Here is a 26,716-nt window from a genome sequence, read left to right as displayed (position 1 = left end):
TGGCGTGAGCCCCCCTGCGTCACCTCACGGGTCTGCGTCTCATCTTGCGGCCCGCCTTAAAGCTCGTCCTGCAGGGTCTTGTCACCTTTAGCGAACGTAAGAACAAATAAGTCTCGCGGGACAGCGGGGAAGGTGTTCGCGTACGGGGTTGATGCCGCGGGGTTGGCACAGTTTTACCTCGCACGGCAGTTCTGCGGCAGCGTTTATAGTAGACGTTCGTAGCGTCATCTGCTTGGGAAGCGAAGTTCGAGTTATACTTGGAGCTGCAGCTTGTCATTGAGAGAAAGGTTACGCTTGCCAGCCCGTCAAAATCACCGTCGAGATTACGAGTGTGTGCGCGCTTGTGCGGTTGTGTGGGCTGCCCGTTTTAACTGAAGGACAGCAGGCGCAGTGAGTACGGCTCTAAACATGTGGTAATTTTGCCGAACGTTGCCGTATTGCCTGTAGATTCTCGTCGTGGCAAGGGAAGGGCAACGCAAACGGGCGTTACAGTTTGACACGTAAACATTTGTCAGCTTTGGCGCTAACGTTGCATTAATGTTGTTGGTGTTGTCGTCGTCACAAGAATGGTTTGATGCAGCTCTCCGTGATAATCTAACCTGTACGAGTCTCTTCATCTCTGAATTACTACTGCAACCTACATCCTTCTGAAACTACTTACCACAGTCATCTCTTGGTCTCCCTCTACTATTTTTACCACCCCGCACTTCTTTCCAGTACTACCAACCCATCGCTTCATTTGGTCAAGTCCTGCCACAAATTTCTTGTCTCGCCAATTCTGTTCTCCACCTCCACATTAGTTACGTGACGTACCCATCTAATCTTCAACATTCCTCTGTAGAACCATATTTCGAAAGCTGCTGATCTCTTCTTGCCTAAACTGTTCATCGTCTATGTTTCACTTCCATACACGGCTACACTCCAGAAAAACATACCGAACCAGGTTGCGCAGTGGTTAGCGCACTGGACTCGCATTCGGGAGGACGACCATTTAAACCCGCGTCCGGCCGTCCTGATTTAGGTTTTCCGTCTCTTCCACAAATCGTTTCAGGCAAATACCGGGATGCTTCCTTGTGCGACATGTGCGACAGAACAGACACCATTCGTTGGTTGGTTGGTTTTTGGGGAAGGAGACCAGACAGGGAGGTCATCGGTCTCATCGGATTAGGGAAGGAAGTCGGCCGTGACCTTTGAAAGGTACCATCCCGGCATTTGCCTGGAGCGATTTAGGGAAATCACAGAAAACCTAAATCAGGATGGCCGGACGCGGGATTGAACCGTCGTCCTCCCGAATGCGAGTCCAGTGTCTAACCACTGCGCCACCTCGCTCGGTCCACCATTCGTGATGAAGCAGCTAGCGCATTAGTAGTTTCACAGACTAAACATAAATAGTCGGAGCATTAGAATAAAGAAACCACTTCATCACAAATGCGGAAATATTAGTAGTCCCATATAACTCTTTCAAGCGTAATACAGTAAGAAATATTGTTATTGTCACAGGACCCTGTCACAGGACCCGTCACACGACGACCCAATGCTCTAGCAACATCCCCAAGGAAACTATACATATTGACTCGTCACAGTTATGCTTTTCCTGTGGTCCGTAGTTCTCGTGTTACTTTTAATTGACATTTAATCTCGTCCTGCATAACAAGGGCACATAGTACGATCTAAATCGGAGTTTTGGTTGATACTCTATCGACGAATAACGTTTGGTACCGATCAAAGTGTCTGACATCTGGTGGCTTGGGTGCCAGAAATAGCTCTGGTGGATATTCATCGCCGGCCGTGGCGGCCGAGCGGTTCTAGGCGCTACAGCCTGGAACCACGCGACCGCTACGGTCGCAGGTTCGAATCCTGCCTGGGGCATGGATGTGTGTGATGTCCTTAGGTTAGTTAGGTTTAAGTAGTTCTAAGTTCTAGGGGACTGATGACCTCAGAAATCAAGTCTCTTAGTGCTCAGAGCTATTTGAACCATTTTTTTGATATTCATCTTTTGAATCTGCATCTCTTGTCTTTCTTTCCATACTTGCAGTTACATTATTGGATATAAGTCCCGCCTTTTACGCAAAAAAAACTGTTTTTTCTTGTTGCCGAAGCATGTTTCGGCTCCTCTTTGCCTCATCAGAAAAACGAACAAAAAATTTCTTCATGCCTCACTTTTTTAAATCAATTACAACCTACAATACGTTCACTTTTTACAGAGGAGCCGCAACCTGTTCGGATAACAAGAATAAACAGTGTTTTTGCATAAAAGGGGGAACCTATATCCAATAATCTCGGACGTATTTAACAAACTGCCTATTGGCTTCTGCCTCGGGTTCTTCGGCCGACGTTCATCTAATGATTTTTCTGACGTTTCGCCAGCACGAGTGGCTGGCATTGTCAAAGCTTCACCCTCCATTACCGTTCACCACCGGCAATGGAGGGTGAAGCTGTGGCAATGCCAGCCACTCGTGCTGGCGAAACGTCAGAAAAATCATTAGATGAACGTCGGCCGAAGAACCCGAGACAGAAGCCAATAGGCAGTTTGTCAACAAGTGGCCGCAAAAGCCTTAACAATTTTGTCTGACGTATTTGTTTATTCACGTGACACGCAACGACTATTGCACTTGCAACGCCACTGAGTAGTTCAGAACGACCCAGTCCACAGTTACAACTTCTTTACTGACAACACAACACTACCCGCGTCTTTTTACATTGGCGGATGCGCCTCTCGTGACATCTAGTGGCCGATTTCGCATTACATAGTGGTGTCCGGACTCTTTTGATCATAGCCTCTCGTGACATCTAGTGGCCGATTTCGCATTCCATAGTGGTGTTCGGACTCTTTTGATCATAGCGTAAGTGATGTAACTGTAGAGCATTGAAGTATGCAGTGTAGTCGCTAAATGTCAGACCTGCCGCCCAAACTCGGAATGTCTCTGTCAGCAAACGAAATCGGAGCTGACGCGTTCTGTGGTACGTGGTAATGGACACGGAGTGTCCCGCACCGCTGACCGGAATTTACTGGCAGCGCCCCACGGGGGGGGCGGCACCTGCTACCAGAGGCCGGTGCAGGTGGGCGGCAGTTGCTGGTGCCCGTGGGCGGCGCAAGGACGGCGGCCGGCGTGCCGGGACACGACGGCACGACGGAAAGCGTGAGGCGGCGTAGCGGCGTGGCACCCACGGCGGGTCTTAAATGGAGCGCCAGGCGTCACAGCGACCCAGCGGCCTCGCTACGAGCCGTGCTGGCGCTCACCGCCGCCGCCTCGCTAGTACCTGGCCGAAAACCTTTAAAACCCAGCTCGCTGAGCCTCACCCACTCTGTCACTAGTTTTCTGCCTGCTGCTCCACCCTCATGAGCATATGTCTCGTGTGTTCCACACTGGCAACTAAGATTCTCTGCTGTTTTGCACCACGCGCCTCCAGAGAGGATTTTGAACGTGCCTGTGTTATTCAGCCAGTGGAAAAATCTTTGTTTCGAAGCATTCTGAAAATATTACTCTCTTGCTACAGTGATCATTTTTGTACGTTCGGAGAAATTCAAGAATACAGAAACACAAGCCACTGAAGAATGAAACAAATAGTAAGTTCCGGGAAGCCAAGGCGAAATGGCTGGATCAAAAATGTGAAGAAATCGAGAAAGAAATGATAATTGGAAGGACTGACTCAGCCTATAGAAAGGTCAAAACAACTTTCGGTGAAACCAAGAAAAGGGGCGATGATATTAAGAGTGCAATGGGAGTTCTGCTGTTAAACGCAGAGATCGGATAGGTGGAAAGAGTGTGATGAAGGCCTCTACGAGGCGGAGGACATGTCTGATGACGTGATAGAAGAGGAAACAGGAGCCGTTTTAGAAGAGACAGGGGATCCAGTTCTAGAATTTAAGAGCTTTGGAAGACCTAAAATCAAATAAGGCGGAAGGGATAGATAACATTCCATCAGAATTTATAAAATCATTGTTAGACGTGGCAACAAAATGACTATTCACGTTGGTGTGTAGAATGTATGAGTCTGGCCATATAGTATCAGACTTTAGGAAGAAAAAAAAATGGTTCAAATGGCTCTGAGCACTATGGGACTTAACATCTGAGGTCATCAGTCCCCTAGAACTTAGAACTACTTAAACCTAACTAACCTAAGGACATCACACACATCCATGCCCGAGGCAGGATTCGAACCTGCGACCGTAGCGGTCGCACGGCTCCAGACTGAAGCGCCTAGAACCGCTCGGCCACTCCGGCCGGCTTTAGGAAGAAAAATCATCCGCATAATCCCCAAGCTTGTAAGAGCCCACAAGTGCGATAATTATCGCACAATCAGTTTAACAGCTCATACGTCCAAGTTGCTCACAAGAATAAAATACAGAAGAATGGAAAAGAAAATTGACTATCTGGTAGATGACGATCTGGGCCGGGAGTCCCCCATTCGGGGAAGTTCGGACGCCGAGGGCAAGTACTTATTGCATTCGACGTCACACTGGTCGACTTGCGCGTCGGACATGAGGATGAAATGGTGATGAGGACAAGAAAACGCCCAGTCCCTTGGAGTAGAAAATCTCCTGCCTCTGACGGCAATCGAACCCGGGCCCCTTGGCATTTCATTCCGCCGCGCTGACCACTTTTTTTTTTTTTTTTACTCATTTTGTTCGTTTGTATCTGCTCGGGGCGCACGTCGCAAGGCACCCGTTTCATTTCGTCGTTGATCCATTAACTCAGTTTTTTTTTTATCACAAAGGGCAACGAACCCCCAGACCGAAGACGCTGAGTTACCGTGCCGGCCTTTTATTGTTGGGGATGAAATGACGATGATTAGGACAACACAATACCCAGTCCCTGAAACACTCAGCTAACTAACGGGGCAGACAAAATTTAAGGTGAAAGTACATCAGTGATAAGATTCGCTGACGACATTGCTACCCTCATTGAAAGCGAAGAAGACTTACGCGACCTGCCGAATGGAATGAACAGATCAAAGAAAGAGGAAAGTAGTGAGTACTAGCAGAAATGAGACCAGAGAGAAACTTAACATCAGGACTGGTGCTCACGAAGTACTGTAGATGAAGTTAAGTAGTTCTGCTTCCTAGGCAGCAAGATAACTCATAACGTACGATCAAAGAGGATAAAAAATCAGACTATCACTGGCAAAAAGGGCATCCCAGCCCAAGAGAAGTCTACTAGTATCAAACATAGGCCTTAATTTCTGAAATAAACTGCTGAGAATGTACGTTCGGAGCACAGCATTGTGTAGTAGTCAAACATGAAGCGTGCGAAAAACGGAAAATAAGGGAATCGAAGCAACTGAATTGTGGTGCTACAGAAGAATGTTGAAAATAAGGCCTACTGATAAGTTAAGGAATGAGCAGGTACTCCGGAGAATCGGCGAGGAAAGGGATGTACGGAAAATTCTGACAGGACCATTGGGCAGGATGATAGGAACTCTGTAAAAACATCACTGAATAAATTTCATGGCATTAGAGGGGGCTGCAGAGGGGTAAAAACCGTAGAAGAAGACAGAGATTTGGGTATATCCAGCAAATAATGGAGGACGTAGGTTGCAAGTGCTACTGTTAGACGAAAACGTTGGAGCAGGAGGAGAATTCGTGACGGGCCGTATCTCACCTTTCAGAAGACTGATGACCCAAACAAATAACATCAAATAAAACAAAAACAATGGTCATTCTCGTGACCTGGTGGGCGCACTGTTCAATGCAAATAAGAGACAGATTGCTCTTAGTACTCTTCAATTTTTCCAAATCAAGGAAATACGGGAGATAAATACCGACAGGTCGTTTTCGAACATGTTTACATGTCACCGTCTATTTGCCCTCACTCCCACCAGAACAGATCGTAGGCGTCTTTTATTCCAACAATATTTTCCGAAAAAAATGAGTGAGGTATATACCAAATTTTGTTGAAATTGCTCCAATCGTTCCTGCTATGATTATGTATCACCCATTTTCTCTTCCAACGCACCCATAGGAGTGCCCTACTATACAAATACTGCCAAGGCCAGTCATCACGCATAAACCATGAGTTTAATCTTCCTCGTTGACAAACTCCGGATTATAGTTCTCTTTATACAGGGTTTCGGCATCATTAGCTTGCCATGTTTTTGTTTTTGCATTTGAGTTTACTGTTCTACATGGAACCTCCTTATCCAGCCACCTAGTTTAGTTGTTACCATCGCCTTAGTGATGGTTAGGACAGATTGCGATCCAATAAACGGTTTCATCGTCTCTGCCCTTGGTAGCCTATCAGCTTGTACGTTACCCCTATTTCGTCTCAGACCAGGGAACCACAGCAGGTGTACCCTGTAGCTTTTTCCTATCGTCACAAGAGTTTCAATGCTTCCTGAAACGATCATTGATCTCGTTGCTGGGTCTGACAGACATTTCACAGATACTTGGCAGTCTGAATGAATGTATATGCTACAGTCTGCTAACCCCTACGTAGGTTCTCCTACGCGCATACACTGATAGGAGCTAGTGTATAAATTAGGGGAAAACAAAAGAAGTTCCTCGGATCGCAATAACATGCCAATCATTTTATTAGACCGTAACTGATGCCGAAGCTTGAAACACCAAATAAGGTTCCATTGTTTGCGCCACAATGTCTACTTTGGTCCTGACTAGTCCATTCTTGAAAAAGAAAAAAAAGAAAATAATCTTGGAAAAAAAACAAAAATAATACCTTTAGAGTACTGCAGAGCGGAATACTGGCTAGAAAAAGTTGTAATGTTCGGAAGAACAGAAAATGAAAGACGCATAGGAAAATGGAGGATAAGGTGAACAGAGGACATCAAAGATAGCACTGGAATGACCCTAGAATATCTGAGGACCAAAACAACGTCCAGTAGTACGTGAGGGAGGAGGGGGGGGGGGAGGAAAGGACATTGTCACCAAGAGTCGGAGCCGACTCGACGAATCTTAAAAAACAAATTGCCAGAATATGAAATGCGACAAAATGTGGCAGTTATCTCGAGCAGTATCTCTTTAGATGGTGCCCAAATACTAAATGGTGCCTTAGTAACAAGAGGAGGCTACACTAGATATCGAAATTTCTGATCCAGACAATCTGTTCACAGGTGTATGGCGTTATTATGTTCATTTACACACAGAACCACACGCCAGAAAAGCTTCATCCATGTTGAACATTTCCTTGAGAATGTACATTTGCCATTGGTGCGCTGAAACCCAATAAAAAGTGCTAACCCTCAAATTAATAAGGATGAAATAAAACTTTTATCCATTATGGACGTGGAACAGTGCGACTTTGATAAATATTGGCTTCCATAAATTAATGTTACCATTTGCCTTTTGTTTTATACTTTAATTTTTATTTTCTGTTACCAATTTCGAATCGCCTATCGATTCATTATTAGATGGTACGTATTTAGTGCATGTCTGGAGCTTCGTGGGTGTCGTGCAGCTGTGGCAAGATGTAAAAACGGAACATGCCAGCACTGAATGTGGCGAGAATTATTCACACTATGAGATCGATTTAGCTGCATTTCTTACAGTTACTAGTATCTGTTGCTTTGTGCTTGGTGGACAAATTATTCTGGAAAACGAAACGAATGTTTTTAAAGTGGCATTAATTTTACAGCATTTCACAAATTTAGCCATAAGTAACAGCTTCCATGTGCTTCACAAAACGTAAATAAACCAAAGAGCATGACTAAAATTATGTTCAAAGAAATTTTGTTTCGGCGTAGAGTTTCTTTGTTCAACAGTTGCACTGCACATCGGTGACAATAAGTATATGTCTGTTTATATTATATTCATTATTGCAAAAACAACATGTGTGTGCCTGTTTAATATGTATTATCAATGTTTATTAACATAAAGATAAATGTTAAACGTAATTTCAGTACTGGCTGGCTCTGAGCACTATGGGACTCAACTGCTGAGGTCATTAGTCCCCTAGAACTTAGAACTAGTTAAACCTAACTAACCTAAGGACATCACAAACATCCATGCCCGAGGCAGGATTCGAACCTGCGACCGTAGCGGTCTTGCGGTTCCAGACTGCAGCGCCTTTAACCGCACGGCCACTTCGGCCGGCAATTTCAGTACTATAATTGTAGATGAAATATCATCTAAACTCATTGTTAAACAGAATTTGTAAACAGCACATATCAATTTTGCAATGTAAATACACTTTATTTCTGCAGTACTGAATATATTATAAACAGATATATACTTAGCGTCACCAACGTGCAAAGAAAGTGTTGAAGAAAGAAACTCTGCGCCCCAACAAAATTTCTTTGACCATAAGTTTAGTCATGCCCCTTTGTTTATTTATGTTTTGTAAAGCACCTGGAAGTTGTTGCTTATGGGTAAGTTAGTGAAATGCTGTAAAATTAACGTCACTGGAAACCACGCGTTATGTTTTTCAGAGCAATGTGTGCACCAAAAACAAACCAAAAGATTCTAACAACTGTAAGTAATGCAACCAAATCGATCTCGTATTGTGAATAATTCTCGCCATATTCAGTGCTCACATGTTCCGTTTTTACATCTTCCTACAGCTACACGACCCCTGCAATGCTGAAAACATGCAATATATATGTACTATCTGAAGATGAATCTCTAGGCGATTCGAAACTGGCAATGGGAAATAAAAGTTGAAGAATCAAGCAAAAGGCGACTGGTAGCATTCATCTCTGGAAACCTTTATTAAGGGTTAATTTGATGACTTTATTTGTTGTGTTATCGAATGCATGATATACTGTCTATCGCTAGAAATTTCTGCCTGCTATATACAATACTTGTTTAATTGTTATTTCCCGTCTTTGACTTTAAGTAAACGTATAACATAAGTAACTAAAGATACGTTCTTTTCGATTAGCACTTTGTCCCGACGACCCCTGCAATTGTTGCGGTCTTTACTGAGAACCAGCTATTGGCTTTATTTTCGGTAGATTTGTAGCGCGCTACATTATGCGTGCTAATGTCGCACTCTTCTTATACGCTGAGGGTACAAATATAAATATGTATGACGTAAGTGGAGCGCTACAGCCGCCCGGTACGGCATTCCACGCCCCAGCGCGCCTAGTCCGGTAACACTGGTACTTTCATTGCAACTACGTAATGTGATTTCCACAGCTCAAGGATAGAAAAGCGGTTCGCGCAGTGGGGAGTCTAGAAAATGTAAATGATTTCTTATTTTCTTTCATGATGATTAACCTATCGAAAAATGGCTCAAATGGTTCAAATGGCTCTGAGCACTATGGGACTCAACTGCTGAGGTTATTAGTCCCCTAGAACTTAGAACTAGTTAAACCTAACTAACCTAAGGACATCACAAACATCCATGCCCGAGGCAGGATTCGAACCTGCGACCGTAGCGGTCTTGCGGTTCCAGACTGCAGCGCCTTTAACCGCACGGCCACTTCGGCCGGCTCTAACCTATCGAAAAATTTTTAGGTATGTCGCTCTCCACAACTAGCAAATTTGAAGCTATCTAACCTATTTCCACTCAGTCCACTATCTACTTAGTAGCATAGAAATTTATCTCCCCTTCCTACTAATGAATGTACGCAAGGACCGCTCTTACTGTCTAACTACAGAAAGGAGAAGGCAGTGCGGGGGAGGGTACTCGGGTGTAGTAAACGTACAGCATTTACACATCGAACTGCAGCTCGTGTAGCACAGATGCAGATGTGCACAGCAATCAGATGTGGTCGATTATATTCACGTCACCGTCGTCCCATGGCTCACTTGACTCTAAGCACTATGGGACTTAACATCTGAGGTCATCAGTCCCCTAGACTAAGATCTACTTAAACCTAACTAACCTAAGAACACCACAAACATCCATGCCCGACGCAGGATTCGAACTTGCGACCGTAGAACCGTCGTCCAATCGTTCTGAGTAAGACAATACGTGTGATGTTGCAGAATGCAGTAAAACCGTATGATTTGAGACCATAAGATTTCGTGACGTTTGCAGTCATAAAGATGTGGCGGGAGCGGGTATTGACCATACCACATACATCACAAAAATATGTGGAATAAAAACAGCCACCAGTTGCGGAAGGTAGTACCCAGAAGCTCTTGACCTAGGTTTCAACGAATGTAAATGGGCTTTCTTCAGAAGTCTTATTACGTTTTTCATACTAATCCTGACGTGTTGCCAATACGCTTAGTCATAATTAAAATTGACAATCATAAAAATAGCCACCTGCTTGTCAATTGTAATTATGACGAAGCCTACTCGCGGCACATCAGTATCAGCATATGAAACGTAATAAGACTTCTGAAGAAGGCCGATTTATATGGGTTGAAACCTTGGTCAATAGTTTTTGACTCCTATCTTCCGCAACTGGTAGCTGTTTTTAGTCTTTATATTACATTTGCGCAGTTGCTGCTACAGCCATGTTTAAGGTTCTGCCATATATAATGATATAATGTTTGTGTGAGAGAGAGAGGTAGAAAGAGAATGTTACACATCTCCTAACAGTGGACCGATTTCAACCAAACTTGGTACACATAACACTTAATGTGTGGAGAGAATGGTTGAGGATGTAAGAAACCTATCGAAGGGGCGGGAGACAAAAGAAGTGTAGCCCACAGTGCGTGAATACCCAGACTTTATTGATTCAGTATTTCAGAATGAAAGCATCTGGTGCCTTATAACAAACTTTAGACATAATTTCAAATCATTACGAAACGTCTTGTAGCTGACATTCCCCACAAAATGAAGAAAGAAAAAGAAATTATCACTTACTACGTTTTCGCTGTTCGTGCAGTAAAAGTGCCACATCAGATTATTTTTTTACTGCAAACTGTATTCGGCACACATTTTGCGCACAGTGTTCACATATATCCTTGAATACACCTGGAAAATTATATCATGTTACTACCCATAGTTCAGGAGAGAAGACGTCACAAACAACGAGCTGCGTGAAAACCAAACTACATTGCGAATTTCGATAAAGATGCAGGTGAAATATGTGTACAAATATGTGTGAAATATTTTAAAGATATGTGACTTGTGGAAATGCAGATAAATTCATGGGTAAAAAACTCCTCCTAAACCTTTGGATCGATTTCAACGAAACTTAGTACACTCATTACTCAATACCTGGAAAGAAACACTGTGGAGGGTAAGAACCAACAACCTCCTACGGGGTGGGGGTGACAACGTGCATAGGGAGAATATGGGAGAAAGAGATGAACAGACAAAGAGGGGGAAGGAGGACATGGACACAGGTATGGGGGAAGAGGAGATGGACAAATAGAGATAGAGGCGTAAATGGACAGAAAAGAGGAGGAGAGAGACTGAGAGAGGGGACAGGAGAGTGGTAGGAGGAAATGGATAGAAGGGTAGGAGTTGGAGTGAGAGAGCGAGAGGAGGAAATAGAGGCAGTTAAGCGGAGTCTCAGAGGGCAGAAGAGGGACTGGGAGAGGGTGGAGAGGTGATGAACAGAGCGGGAAGGAGCAGGCGGACGTAGTGAGGAGGGATGTCAGGTGAACGGAGAGAGAAGCGCAGGGGGAGATGGGCAGAGAGAGGAGTAGAAGAAGATGGGCAGAGAGGAGGACGGAGGAGATGGAAGGAGAGAGGGAGAAGTAGAAGGACTAACAGAAGCGGAATAAACACAGGTGTGGGCAACGCCGGGTACTTAATCAGAACCCGAAAAGTTGACTTCTTTAGCCGTTAGCTCTTTCTTTCCCCCGACACAAATAACACCACCACTTCGTTTAGTGTCACAGTAAACATTTGCTCAAAACGTACAGCAAATGAAATCGTTTTTTGTGTGCTCAAAATATTTCGAAACAAGCTGATTGTTAAACCTGTTGTGGCACTGCTTGCAATGTGATACGTCGGGAACTAGAGAGACCGAGGAGACCGTCTATTGATTATTATGCAGCATTACCATTTGTTCATCAAATGTTACAGGAGAAAAAAGAAGTGTCCAGCGGAATATACTTCGTGACGTCGTGGTAACAGTAAGGAAGAAAAGGCGGTAAGTTATGCTACACAGCGCCGTCAACGTCCAATTCGTTATAGCGGTAGAATTCCAGCCCGACGTGCAAACCGAGGAAGAAGGAAATCGCTCTGGTAAAACGAAATACATATTCGCCTAAAATATTGGTGGATACCTCGAAAAAGTTTACTCAACGTACGCTTTAATAGGGTACCACATGCATTTTTCACTACTTAATCCAGTACAATAATATTCTGTGTCATTTGCAACACAAAGAACAAATGCCGAGCTTCTAGACACGATACAACAAAGTTTCGGCTTCTGTTGTTTAGTATCCACAGATTCTGCGTGTATAAAGACTATATCAGAACACTGAACAAAACAAATTTTCACTCCCGTCAGAAATCGTACTAATATCGGTTAACGTACCCTCCAGCCTCTGTAAGTGTCTCACTTCGGCGCCGCTGTTTGTCCATAAGCCTCTGCATGTGTGCCATACCATCCTGAGGCCACTCACTGTTGATTAGATTCCGTAGGCGGAGGAACTACCAACTTGCTCTGATGCAGACGCGTTTCACTCGCTGTCCTAGTTACGGGCATTTTCTGTACGATCACGATTGGGCGATTTTGCTGAACTATCGAGATGCGTGGGTGTTCACCAGGCCAGGAATAACCTATGTGGCTTTAGGAAGACAGGAGTGCCCACAATATACTCGTCATGAGGGCGGAATTGGTCACCTAGATTGTTCAGACAAACAACCCTGCTCACGTTCACGCTAACCTGAAAATACGCTCAAAAATGGCACAATCATACGCTCAAAACATCACAAAGCCTTTATAGGTTAAATGCCTCATTGGTACGTCTGTGTAATGGATGCTTTGTATCAGCGGAAAGAACGAAAAATCGCGAGTCGTAGCACCACACTACAGCCTCCATTCAGCTACGCTCGAGTATCTGTCCTGCTTGACCGACTGACGATGTCAAAATGTCCGCTCCCTGTTATGCCCATCACAAAGTTCCGTCGGAAACTGGTTGAGACGCACCTGCATTCACTGGAGGCTGACGTTTCTGCCGATTTTCAAATGAACAGCCTCCGGTCTCTGTCGGTTAGAAAAGCAGCAACTGGAACACGATTCCTTGTAGACACGTAGGCCAGTCCGTGTTGATACACCAATAAATCGGGCACCTTTGTTCGCGGTCTGATCATGGATACATCCGCATAGGACAGCTTCTTTGTGCCGTTCCGTCAACACATCTGACTGCGATGATTCCGATCAAACTGGCACATACACACCTCTTTCAGTGTTGATGCTAATGTCAGTATTTCATCTTATTTTACAATCATTGTGTATTTCCATTTGGTTTTCGTATTTTCATGTCACATTTCCAGTCCCAGGTGCGGAACAAAATGAAATGTGTAGCACGGTAATATAATGTGGCAAACGTAAATTAAGAATGACTGACGCAGCAGATTATTGTTATGTGTGTTAAACTACGAGGGCAGTTCAATAAGTAATGCAACACATTTTTTTTCTCGGCCAATTTTGGTTGAAAAAACCGGAAATTTCTTGTGGAATATTTTCAAACATTCCCGCTTCGTCTCGTATAGTTTCATTGACTTCCGACAGGTGGCAGCGCTGTACGGAGCTGTTAAAATGGCGTCCGTAACGGATGTGCGTTGCAAACAACGGGCAGTGATCGAGTTACTTTTGGCGGAAAACCAGGGCATCTCAGATATTCATAGGCGCTTGCAGAATGTCTACGGTGATCTGGCAGTGGACAAAAGCACGGTGAGGCGTTGGGCAAAGCGTGTGTCATCATCGCCGCAAGGTCAAGCAAGACTGTCTGATCTCCCGCGTGCGGGCCGGCCGTGCACAGCTGTGACTCCTGCAATGGCGGAGCGTGCGAACACACTCGTTCGAGATGACCGACGGATCACCATCAAACAACTCAGTGCTCAATTTGACATCTCTGTTGGTAGTGCTGTCACAATTGTTCACCAGTTGGGATATTCAAAGGTTTGTTCCCGCTGGGTCCCTCGTTGTCTAACCGAACACCATAAAGAGCAAAGGAGAACCATCTGTGCGGAATTGCTTGCTCGTCATGTGGCTGAGGGTGACAATTTCTTGTCAAAGATTGTTACAGGCGATGAAACATGGGTTCATCACTTCGAACCTGAAACAAAACGGCAATCAATGGAGTGGCGCCACACCCACTCGCCTACCAAGAAAAAGTTTAAAGCCATACCCTCAGCCGGTAAAGTCATGGTTACAGTCTTCTGGGACGCTGAAGGGGTTATTCTGTTCGATGTCCTTCCCCATGGTCAAACGATCAACTCTGAAGTGTATTGTGCTACTCTTCAGAAATTGAAGAAACGACTTCAGCGTGTTCGTAGGCACAAAAATCTGAACGAATTTCTCCTTCTTCATGACAATGCAAGACCTCGCACAAGTCTTCGCACCCGAGAGGAGCTCACAAAACTTCAGTGGACTGTTCTTCCTCATACACCCTACAGCCCCGATCTCGCACCGTCGGATTTCCATATGTTTGGCCCAATGAAGGACGCAATCCGTGAGAGGCACTACGCGGATGATGAAGAAGTTATTGATGCAGTACGACGTTGGCTCCGACATCGACCAGTGGAATGGTACCGTGCAGGCATACAGGCCCTCATTTCAAGGTGGCGTAAGGCCGTAGCATTGAATGGAGATTACGTTGAAAAATAGTGTTGTGTAGCTAAAAGATTGGGGAATAACCTAGTGTATTTCAATGCTGAATAATACAACCCCTGTTTCAGAAAAAAATGTGTTGCATTACTTATTGAACTGCCCTCGTAATTCAGTTCCTGACACAACAGCTGCTCACCGAAGACATACATTCTCATGCAATGCTTAAGCAGAGAGTTAGTGTAAGTATAAGACTAGATATATATTGAAGACGGCAAAGTTAAAATCTCAGATAACAACAAATATTATAGACCCTCAATGGGTAAAACAGGTAGTGAGAAAATGAAAGAACCAACAATAGGCGCCTTCCACGTTGAAGCAGCCGGACTTTTCAGCCGCCAGATCTGTACTAAATTTGGCAGCTCTATATCTCCAACTCACCTACAGATATAATCATGCTTTTTTCACTGCTACACTGTATGTCGAGAATAACTAAAATTTCATTATTTGCCACACTTCCTGTTGTTGAAATCTTAGGTTGAAAAGAGATATGCTTGAGGTTTTCCAAGGCTGTAGATATAGATATAAGTAACAGCTCAGTAGGCAGTTCAGTTGAAGAAGAATGGACACCTCTAAAAAGGGAAAAAGAGTTGGAAAGAGGAACATAGGTTCATAGAAGATAACTGCGAAGAACACATGGGTAACAGAAATACTTTGGTTAATCGACAGAAGAAGGTAGTACAAAAGTGTTCAGGGAAATTCGGCAAGTCAATTAGGAAGAAATAAATAGGAAGTGCAGGAATCCTAAAGGGAACTGGGTGCATTAAAAATGTGAAGAAATTCAAAAAGAAATGACTCAGCATATAGAAAAGTCAAAACAACCTTCAGTGAAATGGAAAGGGAGGTAACATTAAGAGCAAAATGGGAATTCCACTGTCAAATGCAGGGGCGTAGGTGACTGGTGGAAAGATTACACTGAAGGCCTCTATGAGGGGGAAAGCTTGTCTGACGACGTGATTGAAGAAGAAACAGGAGCCGATGTAATTGAGCTAAGGAATCCTGTACTAAAATAAGAATTTAAAAGAGCTTTGGAAGACTTAAGATCAAATAAGGCAGAAGAGATAGATAACATCCCATCAGAATTACTAACATTATTGGGGTAAGTGGCAACAAACCGACTATTCACGTTGGTGTGTAGAATATATCAGTCTGGCGATATACCATCAGGCTTTCCGAAAAATATTATCCACACAATTCCGAAAATTGCAAGAGCCGACAAGTACGAGAATTATCGCAGAATCAGCTTAACGGCTCATGCATTCAAGTTTCTGACAACAGCAATATACAGAAGAATGGAAAAGAATACTGAGGATCAGTTGATGACAATGAGTTTGGGTTTCGGAAGAGTGAAGGCACCAGAGAGGTAGTTCTGACGTTGCGGTTGATAATGGAAGCTAGACTAAAGAAAAATCAAGACTCGTTCAGAGGATTTGTCGACCTGAAAGTAGCAGTCAACTTTGTCAAATTGGGGAACGTGTTCGAAATTCTGGAATAAGTAGGAGTAAGCCATAGGGAAAGGCAGGTAATATGCAGCACGTACAAGAACCAAGAAGAAACAATAAGAGTGGAAGATCAAGAACGAAGTGCTCGGATTAAAAAGGGTATAAGACTGGGACGTAATGTTTCGCCTTTTCTGCTCGATATATACATCGAGGAAGCAATGACGGAAATAAGAGTAAGTTTCAAGAGTGGAATTAAAATTCAAGGTGAAAGGATATCAATGATACGTTGATATCCTGAGTGAAAGTGAAGAACCGGCCGTTGCAACCGAGCGGTTCTAGGAGCTTCAATACGGGACCGCGCTACTGCTACGGTCGCAGGATCGAATCCTGCCTCGGGCATGGATGTGTGTGATGTCCTTAGGTTAGTTAGTTTTAAGTAGTTCTAAGTCTAGGGGACTTATGACCTCAGATGTTAAGTCCCATAGTACTCAGAGCCATTTGAACCTTTATTTATTTATTTATTTATTTATTTATTAAGTGAAGAAGAATTACAGGTTCGGCTGATTGGAATGAACAGCCTAATGAGTACAGTATACGAATTGATAGTAAATCGAAGAAAGACGAAAGTAAAGAGAAGTAGTACAAATGGAAACAGCGAGAAACTTAATACCAGGTTCGTCATCACGAAGTAATGGAATTTTGCTACCCAGACAGCAAAATAACCAATGACGGACGGAGCAAGGGGGACGTCAAAAGCAGACTTAACACTACCAAAAAGAGCATTCATGGCCAAGAGAAGTCGAGTGGTATTAAACATAGGTCTTAAGCTGAGGAAGAAATTTCTGAGAATTTACGTCTGGAGCACAGCATTATACGGTAGTGAAACAAGAACTGTGGGAAAACCAGAACAGAAGAGAATCGAAGCATTTGAGGTGTGGTGCTACAGGCAAACGTTCAAAATTACGTGGAATGATGAGGTAAGGAATAAAGAGGTTCTCTGCAGAATAAGTGATGAAAAGAAAATACGAGAAACACTGACAAGAAAGAGGGACAGCATGGTACGACATCTGTTAAGACATCGGGGAATAAGTTCCATGGTACTAGAGGGAGCTGTAGATGGTAGAAACTGTAGTGGTAGATAGAGGTTGGAATACATCCAGCAACTAATTGAGGACATTGGTTACAAATGTGATAGTGAGATGAAGAGTTTAGCACAGGATGGTTATTCGTGGCGGGCCAAAAAAAAAAAAAAGTGAAACTTTCTGGCAGATTAAAACTGTGTGCCGCACCTTTTTTTGGTAACGTGTATAAACTTTTATTTACAATTTTTTGACAATTACAGATCTTTACATGAGATGGTGTGCTTGATTATTCAGCGGTGATGTTCATTTTCTCATTTTCTGTTCTGATGGTTCTTTTAGTAGTCTTTTCGTTGAGTTACAACACTTTTATTCTCTGAGTGTCCTTCAGATAAATTTTTCCTGTCAATTGTTTATGTCTCTCTTTTCTTTTTTTAAAAAAAATACAAACTTGCGTTAGTTTGATATTTTTTTAATTTTGAATTTAAAAAAAAAATCCTCTATAGTATTAGAAATGCATCTATTTTGGCATGTTCGCTATATGTTTGCCAAAGGCGAAAGGGGAATATAGACCAGAACATCTATGTGAATAAATTAATGAATTTAGGAGGTTATTAATGTGTAAGTAGGCTGAATTATGTTTTCTTATTGGCAACGTTACGTAGCGCTCTGTATGAAAATCACTGGCTGTGCTGTGTGCAGTCTGTGGCTAGTTTGCATTGTTGTCTGCCATTGTAGTGTTGGGCAGCTGGATGTGAACAGCGCGTAGCGTTGCGCAGTTGGAGGTGAGCCGCCAGCAGTGGTGGTTGTGGGGAGAGAGATGGCGGAGTTTTGAAATTTGTAAGACTGGATGTCATGAACTGCTATGTATATTATGACTTTTCAACACTATTAAGGTAAATGCATTGTTTGTTCTCTATCAAAATCTTTCATTTGCTAACTATGCCTATCAGTAGTTAGTGCCTTCAGTAGTTTGAATCTTTTATTTAGCTGGCAGTAGTGGCGCTCGCTGTATTGCAGTAGTTCGAGTAACGAAGATTTTTGTGAGGTAAGTGATTTGTGAAAGGTATAGGTTAATGTTAGTCAGGGCCATTCTTTGTAGCGATTACTGAAAGTAAGATTGCGTTGCGCTAAAAATATTGTGTGTCACTTTAGTGAATGTTTGAGTACGTTCAGTTTTGCTCAGCTGTTTGAAAAGCAAATAATGTAAGAGGTTTATCAGCACAGTAATTCAGAAATTTTTCTAAGGGGACGTTTCATATGTCGACCCTTAGCCGAGGATACCTCACTGGAATCTTCTGATTTTTTCTTGTAGTTTCTGTAATTAGTGTAGCTATTGTTTATTGCTAGCGCGTAATTGTAGAAAGAATCTCCTTTGTAGTTGCAGTCTTTCATCGTTGTACAGTAAAACAGTTGTGGCATGTATGTAGATTTGCACCAAGTATTTCGCAGCTGCGCTTGCAATTAACTAGATATTATTTTCAGTGCTATATTAATGTGTTTTCTTATTTTTGCTCTTCAAATTGTGCTTTTTCTGTGTTATCGTGTGAAATATTGTGACAATTATGGCGTGTGAAAAACGTAATACTAGGCTCCAAAGTAAATTGAGAAATTACAGTGAAGACGAAAGCAGTGTGTTAGCGCCGCCGAGTAATGAGTTAACTAATGTTCAAAGTAGTTCAAAATGGTTCAAATGGCTCTGAGCACTATGGGACTCAACTGCTGTGGTTATCAGTCCCCTAGAACTTAGAACTACTTAAACCTAACTAACCTAAGGACATCACACACATCCATGCCCGAGGCAGGATTCGAACCTGCGACCGTAGCGGTCGCACGGTTCCGGACTGCGCGCCTAGAACCACGAGACCACCGCGGCCGGCATTCAAAGTAGTAATTTAGTAATTGTGCATAGGGAAATGGAGCGGGCGGCAAATAATGGCGTAGACAGTGAAACAATTAGTGAACAGGGAAGCATTATCGATCGATCGGTCGGCAATAGCTCGCCTCAGGAATCCGAAATGACAGGACACAATCTCGCAAATACTGTAGATTCAGGATTTGGGTCCTCACCGTTTTCTCAAATAAGTCAAGACACATTTTCTGCTTGTCAAAATGTGAATGTTGCCGGTGCAAGTTCACTGCCGAAAAGCACTGAGGAACATGCTTCAGACACGAGTGCATTGTTATTACAGTTAATGTAACAAATGGGACAAAGACTACAAAAGTTAGACACAACGCTTGAACAAAATCAGATGCAAATGGAACAAAATCAGAGTCAAACACAGCAAAAGCTTCAAAAGTTAGACACAATGGAACAAAATCAGAGACAAACACAGCAAAAGCTTCAAAAGTTAGACACAATGGAACAAAATCTTCGGAAGTTAGACACCAAGCTTGAACAAACACGTGAAGATTTAACTACTGAGTTACATAACATTGAATCGAAATGTCAAAAAGTCTGTAATGACGTAAAAACACAAATTTGTGAGCATTTTCAACCTATTTTTTCGCAGCATGAAAATGCGTTACAGAATCACGAAGCAGCCATAAAAGAACTGCAAACTATTGTTCATGAAAATCATGAGACCTTGCAAGCTAAAATTGACTCAGTTGCATCTACCGATTCGGTTACGCAACTTGCAAAAACTCAGGAAAACTTAAAGGACACAGTAGATACTCTGAAAATTGGTTCAGAAAGACACATGGAGGAAATTAGTTCATTATCAGAGAAAGTAGTTGAACTTTCGGACCAGCTAAATAATTTATCTACGAAGGTAGATGATAATCTGAATGACACAGAAGAGTGCGAAAAAATTAGGAAATTCAAACAAAATCAGAATCAAATTAATACGCAACACCAAAGAGAAATCCGGGAAGTACAAGATCAGCTGACACAGGTAATACAAGAATTACGTATTTCAGAGGACACTCGCGCTCCAATACGGGAAGAGGGACATAGAAATACGGAACAGCCACAAAATAATAACACAGCGCATTTCGGAAATTATGAAAGAAATTGGCAAGGTGCAAAGAATTTTAAAATGGAACCACCGAAACGACGTAACAATGACCGATATGCGACTCGCTGACATGATGATTTTGACTATAGGCTGTTCATTACTACACGTAAATTTAAAACATTTAAGAATTCTGGCAACGACATTCATCCACAAGCGTGGCTCCATCAATTCTCTCATTGTTTTCCTCTCAACTGGTCATTAGAGCACAGATTAGAATTTATGTGTGGCTATTTAGAGAATGAACCAGCCGTAAGAATGCGATCGGTCATTCACGATTGCCACAGTGAAGGAGAATTTTATCATGCCTTCCTCTCAGCATATTGGTCTCAAGCTACACAAGACAGAGTAAAACATAGCATCATAATGATGAAACATTTCGAACAATCTGAATTTTCCAGTCTTGTGAAATATTTTGAAGACATGTTGCACAAGAATCAGTACCTGTCAAACCCATACAGCCCCTCAGAACTCATCAGCATTTGCTTAATCAAATTACCTGAACATTTACGACATATTATTTTGGCAGGACGTTGCAAAGACGACATTGAAGCTTTTCAGGGACTCTTACAAGAATTAGAAATTGACACTGACAATTGCGGGATGCGGAAACAGGAACACAACAATTACAGGTCACATCTGTCTCGATTCCGCGATGAAAGAAATAATAACTGGACACGACAAGGCCATTCTTACAACGTAAATCATGACCAAAACAGGCACCACCCGTATGAGAACCACTGGCAGAGTAAGAGTTACAGAGAAAGATCGCATTTCCGTAGTAATGAATATGACAGAGACAATCATAGAAACAGACAATTTGGCAACCAGAACTATTATTATCACGGGAGACAGAATAACTTCAGACGCAACGGTCCACCGTGCAGTGATAATTCAGGGAGAAATTCTCCACCACTTAACCGACAAGAAAGAAACTACAGGAACTACCGACATGACGACAGACGATATAATCATAACGACAGACCTGAATTTCATCAGAACTGGCGAGATTCAAACAGAGCAGGGCACTCTCGACAAGGTGAATTTGTAGAAGTTAGGTCTCCTAATCCCAATAACGACGGGCGCGAACAAAGAGACAGACAATGACTCGCACCGCAGGCAGCCACGTGCGCTGGCTGGCTCAGAGAAAAATAACATAGACGCTAACCTTGAGCAAAATTCCAATATTCTTTACCGAAATACCATATACCACATGATAATTCCGTTGAAGTTGAAACTCTCCGTACTAGGAAGAGTAAAGGTTTACACCACATTTCACATGTAAAACCGTTTATTGAAAGATAATCTGCTTTTTAACTTGGTCTTTGCCATAAAACTTTTCACTTTACATTATTAGTATGCTTTGTCAGACTTAGAATCAGTTAATATGCAACAATGTTTGAAGTTAAATATCCAGTTAAGAACCAAGAGAACTTATTTAAGCAGAAATTACGAATGCATTGTTATTGTGAACAGACGACACAGTGTTATTGTGTGTGTACATTCTTGCTTGTTAGTTGCATGATTACGTAACGTCTATAAGGCTCACATACTTAGAACATTTATCAGTACTGCTAATGAGATTTTAATGCAACATTTTGGTTTACTTGAGAATACATTCTGGATTTAAAGTACTTTCTGTGAGATACCAGATGACACAGTGGTTAGTTTATGTGACAGCTATACGATTTTATCACGACGCTACTAATGAGTGACAATTTACAATGTTGTTTTTGCGGTGTATCTGTTTTATATCTGCACAGGTTTTCTGAATTCTTCTGGAAAGTAAAACATGTTTTAGTAGCAACTTTTGTGGTATAGCTACAATGAGACAGCCTTTTCCGTAGCACAACAATATGTTACAGCACAGTACTTTCTTCATCACGGCAATAAGCGTAATAACTAAGATATCTATACGCAAAGCATTTCACTTTTGTTTATCATGAGGTAAGTACATTGACTTTTGCGGAACTTAGCTTTCGGAGGACGATAACTACGACACTTCCATAGGGATTATCTTACAACAAGACGCACAGTTTAGCGCTACAGTACACATATTTGAGTGATTAATTTTGCACTTAAAACATTTATTTTTAAAGATTTTTGAATTACAATGATACAAAGGTTTTCCCTGATACATTTCATTCCATTGCTGTAATCTAACACCTGAGGGTATAAGTACATTAATCCTCAGGGAGGTACACGCCTACTTTGTGTACCATGTGTTTGGCAAGCACAAGGAGCCCTAGCTAATATGGCATTTGCTTATACAACTTTACACATCGGTACCATATTTCTCTAACACACAAATTACACAGCTATCTGATCATTTAACTGAGAGATTAACATTTTTTTACTAAGTTAGTGGCACATGTTTACGCAATTACACAGTTGGGTAACTTCACACTTATGAAATTGTATTTTGTCTGTACTTTGTGAACTGTTCATATTTTTTCGGAACCATTGTGATACTATGAGAGCTTTGAATGTCGCATTTGGTATGGGGGTCATGATTTTTAAAGTACGTTTGAGGTAGATGACACTATTGAAATGAGCAGAGAACTTTTTTTAGGTTTTGACATTATTGCAGAAAGCTACGACGTTTTTGAGATTTGACTGGGGTGTTATGATGTTATTTTTATGACGACGATGTGTATTATGCTGTTGAGGTATGTTAATGATCAATAAGATGATGCTACCGTATATGAGGAATTTGATTATGCTACGTATTTATTATGATGAAATATTGAATAAGTGTCAACGAATATGTATACGAATAATGAGTAGTGGTTAGGGACTCTGATTTGTGAAAAAGGATGTTGGAAACCAAGAATCAAACTTTAAGAGTTATGAAATGTGTGTAAATGTGCAAATGTATCACAATGCAGGCGAAAATTTTTTGTACACTGTTATATTCATAGGATTTTGTTTCTACACATTTGCAACTCAAATTCTCGACCTGTGAAATTTTTTATGTAAGACTGTCACTCTAGTGCAAACTGGTGTCGTAAATATTTCGGTAAGAAAGTTAAGTGACACCTTCACATAATGCATCGTGGGCACCCAGCTGCGCGACATTCGCCTGGAAAAAAGCCATTAGTGTGTGCCTTTCAGAGGCACAGGGGGGGGGGGGAAGGAGGCCATTATCCTCGCTATTGACATTCCATTGTAGAAAGCATCACAAATACGACACGCTCATTACTTGGAAACATATCGTACTTTGTGCTACGTACTGAAATGCTTATGAATTGATGGGAAATATTCTTACATCTGCAAACCTGATTACGACAAGTGTCTTTCTACGAGAGTTGAGAGCTACTGACTTACGAAATGCCACATAGCTATTGAATGATGTTTTTATGCTTTGGTTTGCGTAATTGCTTATTTCATTTGATATCTGTTTTCCAGCTGTGTTGCAGCATTGGTTTTATAAAATAAACTTAAATGCATCTGCTAATGTGAACACTTTCTGTCAACAGATCTATTAAATAATTATTTTCTGATCCACATTCTTCGAAAAAGGAGCTCTTGGAATGGAAAGAACAATAAGAAGGGACTAATAACAGTAACTGCATATATAATTTTCTTTTCAAGTACTTGGTAATTTTTTGTAGAATTAGTTTTTGTGGTGCACCACTTTAATTACATAGACATTAGAATATGAATATACATTTTCCTTATCTGCATTGTTGTCTTTAGTGTAATATTTTTGTCTGCTTGAGCTATGTCATGTTTAGATATTAGTTATTGCATTTGCTGCTGCTGTTTGCCAGGCATAGGTGCTACTAAATTTCACTTTACATTACTCTGTTAAGCCAGTTTTACTACTGATTTATTTTTCTTGTTGCTGCACATTGGCTCATATTAGTTGTAATTTTGCATTTTATCTGTTAATTTAGATTTACTGCTGCTTGCTATGAAAATTGCTATTTTTTTGTCATTGCTGTTTGTGTTAATTTGTTATGTGCTGCTGCATTGCCTCGTCCCTTGGTATATATATCTGAGCTCAGTAGATTTAAGTTAGCTTAAGAGGGGGTAGACTATATAAGAAACTAACTATGATGAATTGGAAGAAATGCATTGAGAATCTATAAGAAAATGGTTTGGACAAAAAAGTAGTGTACAGTGGAGAAAAACTATTTTTGAAAGAGGATGTGAACAGAATACAGAAAGCAGGCTTAGATAGGACTTTTTGAGAATAATGATGAACGAAGGGAGATCTCCATGCAAAATACTGCAGTAAAACAAACCCTGTCCTTTCCTTTTGTCTTATCCCTCTATGTGTTTGTGTACCCTTGTGTATTTGTGTTTTTCCTGTCTTTATGTGTTTAGCTGATGTTGTTATGTTGTAGAATTTCTCTAATACTATGTTATTTACCTTGTAAAGATGCTTAGACATTATTTATTCTGTTTTGTTTTAATGCTAATGTGTAAAGTTGATGTTTCCAAAGTTATTCTGATCTTTTATGTATTTACTTATGTCATAATTCTTGTAACACTGATGTACATGTTAGTTCGATTTCTTTTTAAAGCCCGTATTACTACAAATGTTATCTGTATTGTTATGTTCTTTAATGATATATTTTGTACCTTTGTAATTGTATTCTTATGTTATAAAACTGTAATTGACACCAGTTCATGATATTATTAACTTGTAAGTTCCATTTCACTGCACATGTTTCTGTTGGTCAAAGTATATGGACAATATGTGAGAAGTAGGGACTGTTAGTGTTTGCACGTGTGTTAATAATTCAGCAAGGGACTAGATAACAGCATTGCTGGTTCTAAGGACAATTCCACAAGCTCTGTGACTGCACAAGTGGTGGTTGTGGACTTGCTATATTATCCGCAAGACTCGTCAATGGTGATTGTGCACCTGCACTGTCACAACAGATGGCTGCTGGCCATCTCTACAAGGACTACAATCGGTCTGCATCTTTGATGACCCACCAATACCATTATTTCTACAAGGACTACTGTAGGTCTACACCTTTGCTGACTCACCAGTACCATTATTTCTACAAGGACTGCAGTGGGTCTGCACCTCTGGTGGCCCACCCATACCATAATCTCTACCAGGACTACAGTGGGTCTGCTCTGTGATGACCTACCTACCAATATTCTTCAAAACTTCGACTGACTCTGCTGTGGGTTTGCTCTGTTGTGGCCCATTACCTGTCTGCATGTCAAGAGTCAGCACTGTCTTTCCGTTGGAAGGACAACACTACTTCTTCAAGACTGCATGGAAATCTACTACTTCCGTGTGCATTCTCTTTTACTGATCAGACTCTGAGAAAAAAAAAAACAACACTGCAATTTTACTGTGATGAATGATCAGGATTGTCTTTATGTATTGTGAGAAAATTTTAGCTTTTGACCAACCTTGTAACAATAAGTGTGTGCATTTGATACCTTTGTTATTGTAATTATAAAAAAAAATTTCAAATCATTATTGGCCACTGCCCAAAACAATTTGTAAAATTTTTTGTGGGGAGCATGGGGGCTATGTAAGTAGGCTGTTTATGTTTTCTTATTGGCAACGTTACGTAGCGCTCTGTATGAAAATCACTGGCTGTGCTGTGTGCAGTCTGTGGCTAGTTTGCATTGTTGTCTGCAATTGTACTGTTGGGCAGCTGAATGTGAACAGCGCGTAGCGTTGCGCAGTTGGAGGTGAGCCGCCAGCAGTGGTGGATGTGGGGAGAGAGATGGCGGAGTTTTGAAATTTGTAAGACTGGATGTCATGAACTGCTGTGTATATTATGACTTTTCAACACTATTAAGGTAAATACATTGTTTGTTCTCTATCAAAATCTTTCATTTGCTAACTATGCCTATCAGTAGTTAGTGCCTTCAGTAGTTTGAATCTTTTATTTAGCTGGCAGTAGTGGCGCTCGCTGAATTGCAGTAGTTCGAGTAACGAAGATTTTTGTGAGGTAAGTGATTTGTGAAAGGTATAGGTTAATGTTAGTCAGGGCCATTCTTTGTAGCGATCACTGAAAGTCAGATTGCGTTGCGCTAAAAATAGTGTGTGTCACTTTAGTGAATGTTTGAGTACGTTCAGTTTTGCTCAGCTGTTTGAAAAGCAAATAATGTAAGAGGTTTATCAGCACAGTAATTCAGAAAGGTTTCTAAGGGGACGTTACAATTGAGTAAAGAAAAGAAAAAAAAACCGAGACTCGAACTCGGGACCGTTGCCTTTCGCGGACAAGTGCTCTACCAACTTTTGTATCTCATTTTGTTCGTTTTCGTTCGTTGTAACTGCTCGGGGCGGACGTCGCAAGACGCCCGTTTCAGTTCGTCGTTGTTCCATTAACTCAGTTCTTTTATTACAGAGGGCAGCTAACCCGTGACCGAACGCGCTGAGTTACCGTGCCGGCATCCAACTGAGCTACCCAAGCACGACACACTCCCCGTCCTCACAGCTTTACTTCTGCCAGTACCTCGTCTCCTACCTTCCAAACTTTACAGAAGCTCTCATATATCTTTCATATCAGCGCACACTCCGCTGCAGGGTGAAAATTTCATTCTGGAAATA

This window comes from Schistocerca nitens, chromosome 7 (assembly GCF_023898315.1).
Source record: "Schistocerca nitens isolate TAMUIC-IGC-003100 chromosome 7, iqSchNite1.1, whole genome shotgun sequence".
NCBI classification, from domain to species: domain Eukaryota; kingdom Metazoa; phylum Arthropoda; class Insecta; order Orthoptera; family Acrididae; genus Schistocerca; species Schistocerca nitens.
The sequence above is the reverse complement of the archived record's forward strand: the minus strand, read 5'-3'. Positions refer to the sequence as shown.